Here is a 6,109-nt window from a genome sequence, read left to right on the forward strand (position 1 = left end):
AACCAGATAAGCACTAATCCTACCTAGCCGAGAAAGGCATCCCTTCTCTTACCTAAATAATAGACAAGTGGCCGTCCAGCCACTTCTCAAAAATCTCCGTCAGGGTGACACCACCTTCCCCTGCACAAAGCCTGTTGCACTGTTGGACAGCTCCGACACTGCGGGGGAGGGGGGGGGGGGGGGGGGGGGAGGACCGTGCTTCCGGACACCGGCCCCCGCCGAGCCCGCGGACGTGCACCCCAGAGTCCTGGCGCGGAGTCACGAGCCTGAGCTACAGAGTGAAGCGAGTCCTTGGTTAAGTTCGGACGCGGCTGAAGCACCTTCATCCTGGCTCACCCGGGGTGGCCCAAGAGGCCGGACGAGGGCAGCGCAGCGCGGTGCCGCGAGCCCTTCTCGCAGCCGGGGTCACCCGGAGGGCACCGCGCTCTAAAAGCCGGCTTTTATTTTTAATGGCCATTCCACTCCCCTCCCCTCCCCCGCCTCCCTGCATCTTGTAGTGTCACCAGGGGCCCGTTGGGTTTTCACTGTCGTTCCTTTAGGGGTAAAAGTTGAAAAAAGTCATCGTTGCTTTGGGGCTCTGTTGGGCGGCACCCCAGCTTCTGGTTTGCGTTCCTGTCCGGCGCAGAGGCCGACACTTCTCTCGTCCACTCCCGGATCCCCGCGGGCCGGCCCACTGTCCCCACCCCCCAGGACCTGAGCCGCGTCAGGAGCCTTCCCGATGCCAGAGCCGGCGCACTGTGCGCTGTGGCGCCCCCCAGCGGCCACAGAAACGCTCGCTGTCATTACTACTGTCAAGGCTAATTAGTTAATGAGGAAGCTGCAAGGTGGCATAGAGATAAAGCACTGCGCCTGGAGTCCGGAAGAGCTGAGCCCAAATGTAAACCCTATTTGCCTCAGCCCCTCATCTGTTAAATGGGGACGTACAAGAGGAAATGGCAAACCACTCCGGTATCTTTGACAGGAAAACCCCACGGTCACGTGTCTGTCACGACGACTCGGACACGACTGAGATCCCGGACAATGACAGGTGTCTTCTCGTCCCATTTTTCTCATGATGAGACTGAAGCTCAGGGCACGTTTCGGTGACTGAGCTCGGAATGCCAATGTCAAAGACGTGGGCACTGGGAGAGAGAAGATGCTCAGGAGATTCCACAGACGTAAACACCAGAAGCAGAAGAGGAGGAAATGGAGGGAGAAGAGAAGATGTTGATTGGTGTAGGGAAGTGCGCCCTCTGATTGGCTGGAGGACAGCGTGTCCTCTGATTGGCTGGAGGACAGAGCGCCCCCTGATTGGCCGTGGTGACATCATACTGCGATCCCTCTCTGCCCTCCCTGGCCTAGTGAGCAGACTGGAAGAACGGAGCCAGTCAGGAACTTTACGGGGAGCCACATCCTCCGGAACCTGTAAGAAAGGTCGGGTTGAGGCGGCACCCTGAGAATTCTGGGAAACGTGGAGCTGGAGTTGGGGGGGGGCGGCGAGGGTGTAAGAAAAGAGGGAGCGTGCGCACGCAATGCCCACGTCTTAAAAAGAGGGAGAGGTACGGAGCGAGTAAGTAGCTGCGTGTTCGTGCGGTGTCCCGCATGCTATCCCGGAGGCCCGAGCTCCACCCCGGGTAGACTGGGAGGGGCAGGGCAGGCCGGGATGTCTGCAGGGATGGAGGAGGGGCGGGTGCGACCAGCAGGAGGGGGAGGGGCGTGACGGCCCTTCCCAGAGAAGGTGGCTGAGGCTGGGGGAAGGGCAGGGCCATGCCCACTCTGCAGGTGGGGGCCCTCTTCGTCCTTGCCGTCGACTTCATCGTCCTTGTTGTCCGCATTGTCCACATTTCTATAGCATTGAATATAAACTGTTTGAAAATATATGGAAAAGAGGCTACCAGATTCCTTCTGGACTCAAAAATGGCTCTGACACCTAATCAGAAAAAGGAAAAACAAAACAGAAAGAGAACTGTAGGCTAATTTCCTTAATCAATATCCGCGAAGAAAGACGTAATAGAACCCTAGCCAGGAGACGTCAGAGTGCCCCAGAGATGGCCCCCTGTGCCCAGGCTGGGTCTGTACCTGCAGTGCGGGGCTGCTTTGGGGTGAGGAAAGCCATCAGCGTAACTGACAACGACGCGGTTACAGTAACAGATTCAGAAAAAGCTTTTGATAAATAGAACATCCCTTTCTATTAAAAAAAAAAACCGCTACAAAGCCTAGGAATTAATAGAGATTTTCTTAGAATCATAAGTGGTATCTTCCTGACGGGGCAGGGAGGTGGTGCAGTGGGTAGAGCGCCAGGCTTGGAATCGGGAAGGCTCATGTTCCCAAATACAGATCGGACCTCAGACACGTACTACCATGGGACCCTGAGCAAATCACTTAACCCGCTTTGCCTCAGTTCCCTCATCTGTAAAAATGAGCAGGAGAAGGAAAACTACTCCAATATATTTTTCAAGAAAACCCCAAGTGGATCAAAAAGAGTCAGAGACGAACAACTGAAACGACTCAACAAACATCTACTTGAAGGTGTATGTTAGTGATGTCAATGGATAGAGCACTGGGCTCGGAATCAGGAAATTGTTGGTCATGTCTGAGTGCTCCTGACCCCTTTTGGAACCTGAGTTCAAATCCAGCATCAGACATTAACTGTGTAACCCTGGGCAAGTTGCTTAATTCATATTTGCCTCAGTAAAATTGGGAATTACTGTAAAAGGAAATGGCAAACTACTCCAGTATCTTTGCCAAGAAAACCCCATGGATAAGTCCATAGGTCACAAAGACTCAGACATAACAACATCATCGACTTAAAACTGAAAGGAAGTATTATCTGTAATGGGAACAACCTAGAAGCCTTTCCAATGTAGTGAGGTGTGAATTAAGGATGTCCATTGTCATTAATGTGCTAGGAATTCTAATTATAGTAGTAATAGAAGAAAAATAAATTGAAGGAATAAGAATAGGCAAAAGGGAATAAAACTATCACTTTTTACAGATGATATGATGTTATACTTGGAGAACCCTAAAGAATTAACAAAAAAAAAAAACTAGTAAAAACAGTTAACAACTTCAGCAAAGTTGCAGGATATAAAATAAGCCCAAATGATTAGCATTTCCAGATTTTACTGACCAAACAGCAAGAAATAGAGAAATTCCATTTAAAATAACTCTGGGCAGTATAAAATATTTGAGAGTCTTCCTGCTAAGACACACAGGGACTATATGAAGAGAATCATAAAATCAAAAACTTTTCAGTCAATGATTTAAATAATTGAAGAAATATGAAGTGTATGCTGAGCTATTACATTTTTAAATTTTACTAAATGTTTTATTCAGTGCTATACCAATAAAGCTACCAAAAATTAATTTATAGAGTTAGGAAAAAATAAAATTCATCAACACATGTCAAGAATATCAAGGGAATCAATGAAAAGAATGTAAAGGAAGTCAGTCAAGCAGTACCAGAACTCAGATTGACCTACAAAGAAGTAATCATTGGAATAATCTGGTATTAGATAAGAAATAGAGTATTTGAACAGTGAAATAGATTAGGCACACAGTATGCGGAAGTAAATGATCACAGTGTTTGATAAACTCAGATCTAACCTAATTGGGTCAAGAATTCTCTCTTGGTGGGAATACTGGAAAACTTTCTGGCAGAAATTGGGCATAGACTAACATTTCACATTGTATGCCAAGAAAAGCCCAATATAGGTATGTGATTTAGATGTAAGGATGATATTAGCAAATTACAGGAACATGGAAAAAATTACCAGTCATATCTGGATGATGGAAGTTTATGATCAGACAAAAGATCGAGAGGATCAGAGGAGGTTAAATGGATAATTTTGATTGTATTAAAGTGTTTTTGTGCAAACAAAATTGATGTAGCCAAAAATAGAAGGAAAACAGGAAGCTGAGAAAAAAGTTGTACATCAAATTTCTCTGATAAAGGTCTCATTTCTCAAATATGTAGGAAACTGATCCAAAATTATATAAATAAGAGCCATTCCTCAGTTGATGAGAGGTCAAAGGATATGAATAGTTTTCAGAAGAAATTATATCTCTCCATAGTCATATGAAAAGTATTCTAAATCACTAATAATTAAAGAACTGCAAATTAAAACATTTCTGAAAGACCACCTCACATCTATCAGATTGGCTAACATAATAGAAAAGGAAAATGACATGCTGGAGGAGATGTTGAAAAATAGGTACCCTGATATGGTCTTGGTGGAGCTGTGAAGTGGTCCAGCCATTCTTGAAAACAATTTAAAACTATGCCCAAAGGGCTATCAAACAGCCTATGACCCTATGACCCTATAGTACCATTATTGTGTCAGTATCCCAAAGAAATCAAAAGAAAAGAACTCACATACAAAAATATTTATATCAACTCTTTTTGTAGTGACAAAGATTTGGAAATTGAGAGGATGTCTATCAATAGGGGAATGGCTGAGCATGTTGTAATATATGATTGTGATGAATTACTGTTGTGGTATAATAAATGATGGATGGGGTGGCTAGGTGGCGAAGTGAGTGAAGCACTGGCCCTGGAGTCAGGAGGACCTGAGTTCAGATCCCGCCTCAGACACTTAACACAAAAAACCTAGCCGTGTAACCTTGGGCAAGTTACTTAACCCCAATTGCCCTCCAAAAGGGAAAAAAAAAAAAGAAATGATGGAAAAGTTGGTTTCAGAAAAATCTGGGAAGATTTCTAGGAGGTGATAGAAATTAAAGTGAGCAGAACTAAGAGAACATTGTATATACTTAGCAATATTGTAACAATAATCAGCTGTGAAAGACTTAGCTACTCTGCTCAATACAGTGATCCAATACAATTCCAAAGGACTCATGATGACACATGCTATACACCTCCAGAAAGAGAACTGATGAACTCAGAGTGCTGTTTGAAGCACTTTTTTTCCATTTTATTTTTTTTGCTTTTTTTTTTAACAATAGGGTTTATTTTGAAATTTGTTTTGCCTTACTTCATAAGTAGAATGGGTACCATATTTCTTCCATTATCAGTGAGTGGGGGGCAGGGGAAGTGAAGGGAGGGAGAGAATTCAGAACTGAAAATAAAAATAAATTTTTTAAAAATAAGAAAAGAACCCCCCCCAAAAAAAAAACACATTTATAACTAATTTTCTAGTTTTCCAAGCCACGTGTAAATATTATCCATCTCTCATTTGGTTACAGATAGTCCCATAAAGTCAGAGATAGAGTGTAAAGGGAGAAAGGATATTTTATTTCCATAGATTTTTAAGGTTTGCTAAGTGATTTCCTAATAACAATCCTGTAAGGTAAGTAATTTGATTATTATTACCCCCATTTTACAGATGAGGAACTTGCAACTCAGAAATGAAGGTGGATTGATTTACTGAAGGCCAAGAAACTACTGAATGTTAGCATCAGGATGCTAACCCGGTGCTCTTTGGCTACCAGTCCAACACTGTCTCCATATTACAAAAGAGAAAATGAAGAGAATAGGATGGAAGATTTTTTCCTTCTGTTTGTAAACAGCTTTGGCAGAGATGGCTTGGGGTGACAGGGTACTGGCATAGGACTGAAGTGACTGTCAAAGGTGATTGTTTTTGCTTAGGCATCTGGAGAGTCAAACATGAAATCTGGGTCTTTTAAAAAATACTTTAATATTTATGTCCCTCTTGACTCTTATTCTCACCCTCGTGGCTTAACTCTCAATGCACTGGGATACATACCATCTTTAATATGCAAAGCAAATAGATACATTGCTTATTTCACATGTGAAAACTTGACATTCACTTGGAAGCAATAAATGACTGGAGTTTCTGTTAAGAGGAAAAATATTTCTAGGAAGTAATGATTTTCTTGATTCTTTTTAATGCTAATATTAGATACTATATTAAATGTACATATTTAATCGAAGCTTTAAAAACTTTCCGTTTATTATTCAATGAAGCTCTACAGTGTATTTGAAGTCTGATTCAGGACCCTGTTCCCCACTATCCAGCTTGTTATGTTTGCCATCAGGCAGATTTGGAGTCTTCTTGTTTTGCAATGAGAGGTTGGGGACTACATGTCTTTATGTTTTTCAGTGCCTGAATTTGTTTGTGAATGTCCATATCATATATATATATATATATAT

The sequence above is a fragment of the Petaurus breviceps genome, unplaced genomic scaffold (assembly GCF_028583685.1).
Source record: "Petaurus breviceps papuanus isolate PSGF00001 unplaced genomic scaffold, PetGlider_PUasm1.0 456, whole genome shotgun sequence".
NCBI lineage: Eukaryota > Metazoa > Chordata > Mammalia > Diprotodontia > Petauridae > Petaurus > Petaurus breviceps.